Source organism: Nyctereutes procyonoides, unplaced genomic scaffold (genome assembly GCF_905146905.1).
Source record: "Nyctereutes procyonoides isolate TBG_1078 unplaced genomic scaffold, NYPRO_anot_genome, whole genome shotgun sequence".
Lineage (NCBI taxonomy): Eukaryota > Metazoa > Chordata > Mammalia > Carnivora > Canidae > Nyctereutes > Nyctereutes procyonoides.
The window spans coordinates 32,395,740-32,406,674 of NW_026575046.1; positions in this window are offsets into that span (position 1 = coordinate 32,395,740).

The following is a 10,935-nucleotide window of genomic DNA, read 5'->3' on the forward strand; positions in this document are numbered from 1 at the left end:
AAAAATAGATGAAAATCATTCTATCTTTTCTCCAATCCCTTTCCCACCAAAAAACTAAAGTACCTGGGATCCTCTTGGATGCCTCACTTTTGTGACCTTTAATACCCTGGTCCAAGAACTCTCATTTAGAGTGGACCAGTGGAAAGAGCATGAGCCCAGATAGCAGGACTTGATTCTAGTCTTGGGTCTGCCACTACCTTGCTTTGTGATTTTTAGCTTTGTCTATTCCCTACTAACTCATCTGTTCATGAAAAGCATTGCTAAGACTTCTTCTGGCACCTTTCTATGCATTCATCCATATGGTTGCCATGTCTTTATGTGATTCCAAGTTTAAAAAAATGAAATTTCTTCCAGGAATAAGATTCCCCCACTATCATCCCATAGGTTGTTAAGGGTAAAAATTCTTTCTCCCCTTTCACAGAGTTTTAGTCCATTCAGGTTACTATAACAAAAATATTATACACAAGATACTTAAACAGCAAACATTTATTACTCATAGTTCTAGAGGCTGGGAAGTCTGAGGTCAAGATGCTGGAAGATTTGGTGTCTGGTAAGGGCCTGCTTCCTGGTTTATCTTCTATGTCCTCACATGACAGAAGAGGCACAGAAGCCCTTTGGGGTTTCTTTTAGAAAAGCACTAATCCTGTTTATGTGGGCTCCACCTCATGATCTAATCATTTCCCAAAGGTCACATTTCCCAATACCAACACATTGGAGATTAGGATTTCAACATATGATTTTTGAAGAGCTGAAAACATTTAGACTATGGCACCCACATATAGGCATCCCTCTAATATGTTTCAGATAAAGAGAGAACCTCTTTCTTTGACCACAATTTCCAATACATCACTAAGTCCTGGTATTTCTGCCTCCATAGCTGAAATCCATCCTCTTGGCCATATCCTAAGAACTATGTGATAGCTCCTCACTGGTCCTCCCACCATCCCCTTTTCACCCTGCAATTCATTCTCCACACATACCCAGTGTTTTTTAAAACTTAAATCTAATGGGGTTTAGTTGTACCTACATACTTAGATGCAACTAAACCCCACTAGATTCCTCCAGTAAACTCACTACTGCAAAAAAAAAAAAAATCCAAATTCTTTCCCTTAGTTTTCAAGGTCTTTCAGAACTGGCCCAGCCTCTCTGTCTCTCTCCATAAGCATCTTTCATCATTCTCTTCCTTGGTCCTGAAGCTTCTGCCTCAATGGGTTCCTTCTGTCCATCCAGCACCTGTCCATCCAGAAGTCTTTGTACTTCCTGTCTCCTCTACTGAGAATATTCTTCCCCCACTCCTTTGTATGATATACTTCCTACTTTTTTAGATATAGTCTCAAACATCACCTCCTCAAAAAGCCTTTCCTGACCACTCCATGTACAGGAAAATCAACCAAACCCAGTCTCTCTTTCTTATACACACACACACACACATCACAGTTCTCATGATCATTTCTCCTTATTTCTATCAAAGCACTTGCCACCCTGCAATTATCTCATTAGTTTGTCATCTGTCCAGTCTACTAGAAAAATGTTCCATGACACGAGAAACCTGTCTGTCACCCTACTCCCAGTACTTCAAAGAATATCTGGTAAATAGTAGACATTTAACAAATGTCTGTTGGATAGTGAATAAGTAAAGGAATGAATTAATCCACCACTGTTTCTCTTATTTCTGTGTCTTTTAATACTTGGATAGAGGGCAGGGAAGGAAGCGACAAGACAGAAATAGAAGGACACTAAAGAGTAATGACCAGGATGGTGAGAATTCAAAAAACAGGACAAGGAGAAGTGGTTAGCTCTCAGAGCTGTACTCAACATAAAAAACATTCCAAGTTTCTAATAGTCCAACCCAGAAATGGGCTGTCTTGTAAGTGATTCACTCCCTCAGAGTGTGTGTGTGTGTGTGTGTGTGTGTGTATGTGTGTGTGCGCACGCGCGCGCACATGTGTGCAGGAGCTGCACAGACACTGCCAGGGCTATTGCAGATGGGATTTACACATCCTAAGGGAGCCTGGGCTAGGTGGCTTTAAATGATGAGCTCCTGGCTGGAGCAGCCCCAGACCGGCAAGGATGAAAGCACTAAAACTCTGGCGAGGTGCTCCCTCCTCTAGTAAATACACAACATACGTTCAATTAGTTTCTCTGCTCCAAAAGAACTGTCTCTTAGTGCCCTCAGCAATGAGATCTTGCTAATTGAAAACATTTCCCTCTATCTGCTTGAGAGAATTGGACTAAACTAGGCTACTGAAATGTAGTACATAGGGCGAGAGCCTAACTGGGACGGGGAGACACAGTAGAGCAGAAACACAGTCTGGGGCAGTAGGGGCAAGGGTTGGTAGGTTGATAGGTCTCATTTCAGAGACTCTGGAACTTTCAGTCTTCAGACAATGCATTTTACGAGAAAATGAGTATATCCAGCTTCAGGGTAACATTTTTCCCTTCTCCTTGGAATGATTCATTTCAGCACAACAGCAATTATACAAATAGGACCTCTCCACCCGCTTGTAAGGATACCAAATTGTGACCCAACCATCTAGCTTCTGAAAGAGGCAGCATTGGTATTTGAACTGTAGATGGTAACTTTGAGACCTAAGCTGGGTAAGAGAAATAGCCATCAGAGTTCACAGAGGCAGCAGCAATAAGAGCAGTGACAGAAAACAGTAAGAGTAGCAGCCATCGTGTATTAATTGCCCTGGGCCAGCCTCTTTGCAATCTGGTCTTACGACACTGAGTCCTTTCATAATATTCATGACAATTCCATGAACAAGAACCATTATAAGCCCATTTTACAGATTATGAAACTGAGGCCTTTGGATTTAAGAGCTTGCCCATGATCACACAGCTAATAAGTGATAGAGGAAGGAGGGCCCCTGGTGTGCCTCAAGAGCCAATGCTCTGAGCCACAGAAATAAGTGTGGGGGACCAACCAGGCACTCCCCACAGCCTATTAGAGCTACTGCTCTTCCCAAGACCTGGCTCTTCTCTGACATCAGGGTTTTTGAAAAAAAAAAAATCTAAGGTCCAGAAGATAGTCACTGGTTCTTTGATAGAAAAGAGAAATCTTTGGAAAATAATGTCTTTTGGTGACCATGGAGGATCTCTCCTCCTATCTTTTAAGTACTCCTTTCCAACTGTGATGGCTAGTTTTGTGTCAACTTAGCCAAGCAATTGTGCCAATATTTGGTCAGATATTATCCTGGCAGTTTCTGAAAGGAAGTCCATGGAAGAGACCTACATTAAATCAGCAAAATTTGAATAAAGCAGATTGCTTTCCAAAATGTAGGTGGGCCTCATCCAGTCAGTTGAATGTCTAGCTAAAACAAAAGGATGACCTCCCTGCCACCTCCCATCAAGAGGGAATTATCCCAGAAGACTGACTTCAGACTTCATCTGTGTTCTGTTCTGAATGTTTGTGTCTCCCCAAAATTCGTATCTTAAAACCTTTACACCCCTCCCATGTGAAGGTATTAAGAGGTACGGGCTTTGGGAGGTAATTAAGATTAGATGAGATCATGAGGGTGGAGCCTTCACAAGTGGGATTAGTGCCCTGTAAGAGTCACAAAACAACTTTTTCCTCTTTCTGCTCTCCACCAGGTGAGGATATCATGAGAAGGCACCATCTGCAACCGCAAATAGGACCCTCACCAGAACCCAACACTGTCAGCACTTTGACCTTGGACTTGTAGCCACCAGAACTGTGAGAAATAAATTTCTGTTATTTTAAGCCACCCAGTTCATGGCATTCTGTTACAGAAGCTCCAACACTCTAAGACAGTCTATAACATTAGCTCTTCCTGGTTCAGTAGCAGACTGACCTTAGATGCAAACTGCCACCTTTTCCTGAGTCTCCAGCCCACCAGCCTCCATCATCAGAGTTTGGACTTGCCAAGGCTGCACAGTTACATGAGCCAATTCCTTAAAATAGATCTTTCTTTCTATATATACACACACATGCTATTGGCTCCGTTTCCCTGGAGACCCCTAATATGCTAACTGAACTTTCTGATCACAGAAGAATTACCATGTTCCATCCAACAAGTCAATCACTTATCCATTCATGTCAGCCACATGTTTGATCTTATAGGACCACACTGCTCAAATTGAAACGTGCTCAGGCATTACCCAGGGAGCTTATGAAAGTATAGATTCATATGCAGCAAGTCTGGGGCAGTGCCTGAGATTCTGCATTGCTTTAAGGTAATGCTGGTCCATGAACCATGCTTTAAGTAGCAAGATTGTAGGGACAAAAGCAAAAAAACACCTGAGTGTGCCCAGAAACTTTCTTAATCTACCACTAAGTCACATTTTTAAGACACATTTTTTAAAAGAAAATTAAATTTGGTTTTCTGGTTCAATCCTGTCTTGGCAACATTGCATCTTCAACAGTGTAAACTGCTGCTCACCTTAGCCCAAAAAAGCTCTGTCACATTGTTCTCCAATCCTACCCCCTTTCCTCTTAAAAAGAGACCAACATTTGGCAATGCATAAGGAGAAAAACACAATTAAACCCCAAAGAAAAAAACCCCCACAGTCCTTCCATTTCAATTAGAATCAGCGGCTGTTGGAAATAGGCAAATTTAGAGCTGTAATACCAATGGAAACAGTGAATTCTCAATTGTGATCAAAGGCTTCATTTAGCAGGCTGAAAAGCAAGCATGAGCTTAATTGAACAAGAGAGAGATCGCCTCCAAAGCATCCAAGCATAATCAAATAGCCTTGAAAAATATAATGCATCAGATGGAGGGGAATTAGCCCTGGGCTCCAAATGCCCTCGCCTGGCCTATAGAACACCACCCCAGCATCAGCAAGGAGAGACCTCAGGGGTCACCTGGTCCCACTCCCCAGGATATGTGATAATCTACCTTAGACCAGGGCTTTCAAAACCTTCACTATAATGCACAAAAATACATTACATTTACATCCGGCCCAGTGTACACACATCACAGTAAAAGCTTCACAAAAATAACTGGTATCACTTCCACATGTAAAGTCCTCCAGTACTTGTTCTTATTTTTCATGCTTTTAAATACTGTCAGAAAGGATGGATTTCAAGTCTCACTAAGGGGTCATGACCCACAGTTCAAAAAACACTACCCTGGACAGCCCGGGTGTGGCTCAGCGGTTCGGTACCTGCCTTCAACCCAGGGCCTGATCCTGGAGACCCGGGATCGAGTCTCATGTCGGGCTCCCTGCACGGAGCCTGCTTCTCCCTCTCCCTGTGTCTCTGCCTCTCTCTGTGTGTGTCTCTCATGAATAAATAAATAGAATCTTAAAAATAAAAAAAAAAACACTACTCTAGGGTCCCCCAGATAAGCAGCCAACCAGCCTCTTCATCTAACAGTTGAGTCCCCAGCATCCTCCAAGCTCTGCGGACACTGCATCAAACTCACAGGCAGGTGGAGGAGACAGGTGTTAAACAAATGATCATGCAAGAACACATTTAACACTACAGATTTAGGCAAATGTGGAAAAAGCACATGATGGGAGATCATAATGGGGGCACCTATTTGGGACTGGTAGGATGACGACGTGGACCAGAGTCCCTATTGAAGGAATTTTCAGCTGGGATGAAAGGATGAGTAGAGAGCAGCCAGGAAGAAGGGGAGTATTCTAGGCAACCGTGTCCCATTCCCGGGGGGGGGGGGGTGAATAGTTATCTGGGGTTATCTGGGGTAACCGTAAGTGGTAATAAAATACCACCTGCCCAGCTCAGATTCATCAAGATTTCACCATCCGTCAGACTCTGGGCCAGGCACCTCACAGTATCACTAGATCTTAGTGGAGTCCAACTGCTCTGGTCTGAATCCCAGCCCCAGCCCTTATAAACTGTGTGACTTGAGGCAAGCTAGTTCAGATTTCTCATTGTAGAGAAGGGATTATTCATGGTGCCTGCCTCATCAAGTCATTGCTAGAATTAAGTGAGTTAACACAAATGGAGGGGCTTAGGAAAATGCCTAGTGCGCAGGGAAGTACAGAATAAATTGCTAAATAGAGACGGACTCAAAATCCTTAACAACTTGCTTCAGTAAGCACCACTTGTCTGTTGGCACATGAAAAGAAACCCATTTGCCATCCCTGAACTAGCTGATTTCCAAAAGGGTTATTTTTTTGTCCCCATTCTAATATTTTAAATCTAGCAGAACAGAGGGCTGAATTTCTCCACCCCTCAGGGCCCTAGAGACAAAGGAGACAGGAGATAGGGAAAAAGGGAACCAGTCTGTCTCCCCGCCCCTAGCTGCCATATCTGAGCCTGCAGTCATCACCAATCTCTCCTTGCTGATGAATTTTCTAGTTTAACACCAACGATACAGTTGATTTCTCCAGAGAACTATAATAACAGAATTACAGTACATTTACTTGATGCAGAAAACCTCTGGCTAGATAGTAAATTCTAGGCCTCACAATGTTGAAAAATCTTCAAGCTTTCAAGAGGCCTAAACAGATCCAAAATGCCAGGTTCAAGTCACATCAATAATTAAAATTAAATTATTGTGCTGAACTGAAAGTCATCTCCAATATAACATTTTTAAAAATGGTTCTCCAAAGATAAACTCAACCTTGGCTTCAGGGAAGCATCTATTATAAACCCACAGAATCAGAGACAGGAAAGCAAGCTGTTCCCATTGTGCCTTTGCTGTGTCTAATTCCCCATGATGGACAAGGGCAGGGAGGCTGGGCTGGGCATTCAAAACAACCACTGCTGGGAAGAAGTGATAAAAATGAGAGGCAGACTTCACATTTGTAGGGCTTGCCGTGGTTACTGTGTATACCCATTTTCTCTGTTGGTCCTCTCAGTATACCTGCAAGGTAGATGCAGCAGGCATCTCTAGTCCCATTACACAGATGAGGCTTCTAGTAGCAAAATGACTAGAGTCAGGACATGTGGTCAGTCAGTGGCACAGATGAGATGAAAATTCAGGTTTCCTGGAATAGAGGAAAGATGGGAAGAATGGAAAGAAGTAGGAAAAAGGGAAATAACTTTCTTTCCAAAATAGCAGAAAAGGAATACAAAAGTTTAAAAGCAAAAGGCATTTTTGCAATGACTATGAGCTGTTAGAATTATGCTTGTTCCTATGCACTCTTTAGACAATGTTATTATGCTGTTACTGATATAAAATAGCTACCAATAGTGAACAATTTGTGATGGGCTAAATACTGATCTAAACATTTACATGAATGATGATGATCCCCATGTAATCCTCACAACAACCTTCCAAGTAGAAATTATCATTTCACAGTTGAGAAACTCGGGTTCAGAGAGGTAGATTGTTTGCTGAAGCTCACACAGCTAGTAGGAAATAAATGGACTTGATCTTAGTCTGATTGCCAAGCCCATCTTCTTAAGCACTTTACTATGCTGCCTCCAAAGATACCCAGCGGGAAAAAGGTAAGCATTAATTGACCAAGCTGTAGCAAATGAGGGACCTCCATATCAACCAAGGATTAAACTAAATGCTACCCAGTTCCTGTGTTCCCCTGCAGGCAGCCTTAGTGGGCTAATAAAATTGTAACTTCTGTTATTCATTTAACAAATACTTTTTAAGCTCCTACAATGTGTCAGGCACTGTGCTTAACACTGGGAACATAGCAGTGAAAAAATAAAAATCCCTGCCCTTATGAAATGCCCATTCAGTAGAGGAACAAACAAAAGCAAAACAAGTAATACAAATATTTTTTTAAGATTTTATTTATTCATGAAAGACACAGAGAGGCAGAGAGAGAAACAGACTCCTTGCAGGGAGCCCGATGTAGGACTAAATCCCAGTGCTCCGGGATCACCCACTGAGCCAAAGGCAGACACTCAACTGCTGAGCCACCCAAGCATCCCAAGTAATACAATATGTTAGCTGGTTGCAAGTACAACAGAAAAAAAGCAGCAGGAAAGGGGGAAAGGATGGAATTTTTTAAAAGATGGCCAAGGAGAGCTTCAGTGAAGAAGGTGATCTTTGGATGAAACCCTGAAGCAAACAGTAAGCCATGTAGATGCTAGGGAAAGAATATTCCAGGGCTGAGAACAAGTGCAAAGGTCCTGAGGTGGGAACAACAGAAGAGATCACTAGAGAATAGAGTAGTAGGAGATGATGTCAGAGCACACAGAGCTGGGTGACATGTGGGAGCTTGTTGGCCATCATTAGGACTTGGGCTTTCAGTGAGAGGGGAGCCATTGGGGGTTTAGCAGAGGAATGACGAGATCTAAGATCCAATCATATTTACAGGATAACTCTGGCTGCCACTTAGACAACAGATTCAGTGGGCAAAGGTGGAAGCCAGAAGGCCAGTTAGGATGTAAGGGGGACGGTGGCTTGTTACTGATAATTATTCTGATGTCAGAATGGCTCTTATTCATTCCTTGCCAATACCTTCCCATAAATTACTTCGTCTTCATAAAAATTCCTAACAGTAGATTGATTATATGCTGTTAGATAAAGAAACTCAGACTTTGGCTTGCTTAAGTGGCTTGTTCAGGGCCTTGCTTAAAGTCCCTCAGCCAGTTCCTGGCACAACTGTGTCTTAAATCCAAGATGTTTTCCTTCCACATCCAGGACCAAAATCCCCTCCCATGCCACTTCCTTGCCTCTCTGACTTCTGCAGTATCCGAGGATAGCCATCTGACCACCATAGCTGCTTGGCCAGGCTGTAAATGACATTGATATGTGTCGGATAACCTAGATCCCAGACAACACAGAAAACAGAATCCAGCAAAGGTAAAAAACCCATCGAGACCCATCCTCACAGCGGCATGAGCCTCTTGAATCAAGCATAACGGGAAGGGAGAGCCAGAGAGTCTTAGGATGTAAATTCAGTGTTTATTCAGCACTTCTTTGTGCCCAGACAATATGAGATGCCATTTGGGGAAAAGGATGAAATAAAATTCCCTGTTGTCAAGGAGATTATGATGCAGTGGGTAGGAAAGACAGTGTGCATGCAACCCCGAAGAGATGACCTGTCACACACACAGACAGCGCATTCAGGGGTCAGTAATAAGGCTTGAGACTGGCCAAATCTTCAGGGAAAGGAGCAGCTTGAGAAAAGAACCCTTCTGGATGCTTTCCAAAGGTAGTCTCCAAATTCCACAACTTTCTGTATTTTTAGAGGTGTGTTTACAACCATCTTAGGAAAGCCTTCAAACACTGTTGATAACCTGTTGGCCTGCCATGCAGCTTTCATGGGTCCATTATTCCTTTCCTCATTAGTTTGTCTCTTTGAGGATCCAAAACATACATGCTACCAGAAGTGGGATTTTCAACATTAAGGCCAAGAAACCAAGCCAAACGAGTCTCCTTAGAAGAAGACCAATAAGTGATTTTACCTGTCCAAACTATAAAGCTCTCCAGTGGCCTTCAAAGTCAGGAGTTGGTAAACTATGGCCCATGGGCTGGCCCTCCTGGTTTTGTAAATAAAGTTTTATTAGTATACAACCATGCCCTTTGGTTTACAAGTTGTCAGTAGCTGCTTGATGCTGGAACAACAGAGTCAAGTGTTTGCACAAAGACCACATGGTCCACAAAGCCTAGAATATTTACTCTCTGGCTTTTAAATCTGCTGATCCTTGTTGTTTTCCAAAGCCCTCATTCTAGATGTAGGAAAACAGAGGTCCAGAGAAGTTTAGGAAACCACTGAAGTTTATTCGAGGAGTTGTGTATCACCTAGTGAAGAAAAGAGCAAGTCACGTGAGAGCTGGTCATCCTTCAGGCACGCGGTTGTTCACTCAACAGGTATTTTTTGTCATCCTATGCTTCAGGCCCTGGATGAAAATGCTGCCATACAGAACAAATATAAAGCTCTTGCCTATAGGGTTCCTACCCTTGAGGGATTAGGAGAATCCAGCACATTAAAAAAGTAAAGAGGAATAACTACAAAGTGTGCACAGTGCTAGGAAAGAAACTAATAGAATGACAGGGCAGGATGTCATTTGAAGGTTGGGGAGATATTTTGGACAGAAAATAAGGAAAGGCCTTTCTAAGGCGGTGACATTTGAGCTTGGCCACGAGAGATGAGGCACTAAAGAGTAGATAGAAAAGCATTCACGTGGAAGGAACAGCAACCGCAAAGTTCAACAAAGTCCAACTAGGGTGGTAGGCGCAAGGAACTGCAGGAAGGTACCTATGGCCAGAGTACAGGGGGAGAAGAGAATGGCCTGAAGTCAGGGTGGAGGAGTAGAGATGCCAGTGCTGGGTCATGGCAGTGAGTGTGAATGACCAACTCTTGCTTGAACATATTTCCCCCATAGTGACGTATCACCATCTTCTTCTTCATCATCCCCATAATGAAGTCTTCAAAGGCCCAGGAGGAGAAAATGTGGTCCCTGCATTTATTTGTATGCTACAGAAAGCCATGCTGTGTTAATTTCAGAATTCTTAACTCAACTGTGTTCTACACCAGAGCCCTCCTAACCATAGCCCACCAGTGCTCTCACCACAGAGCACTTCTAAAGCCTGTGAAGGAAGGCCTCCCCTTCTCTGGCCCACAGGCAGCTCTCCGTCCTAGTTTGGAAAGGTAGATGCCCTGGTAGTTAATTATCTGTAACCTTCCACATCTGGATTTGAATCCTGGCTCTTCTAGCATGACCTCACACAAGTAGTTTACATGTTTCTGGGCCTCCTAGAGGGTGGTGGTGGTGGTAATAATAGCTGTGTTCCTGAGTTGCTGAGAGAATTAGGTCAGACAAGATGAGCCTTAGCCTTTGCACAGTACCTGGCACATGCTCAATAATTTGGTAAATAATAATTACTAGGAGTGGGATACATAATGGTAGAGCTTACCACTGGATCTCAGTCTTGTGGGCCAAAGACAGAGAGAGGTCTCACCACTGACGAGTTGTCAAATATACCAATAGAGAACTGAAGTCCAAAGAAGTCAAGTGGCCCGAGGTGACACAGCATTAGAAGTCTGACATGCTTCCTTGGCCCGTCAGTGCCTACTTAGCCTCTCATT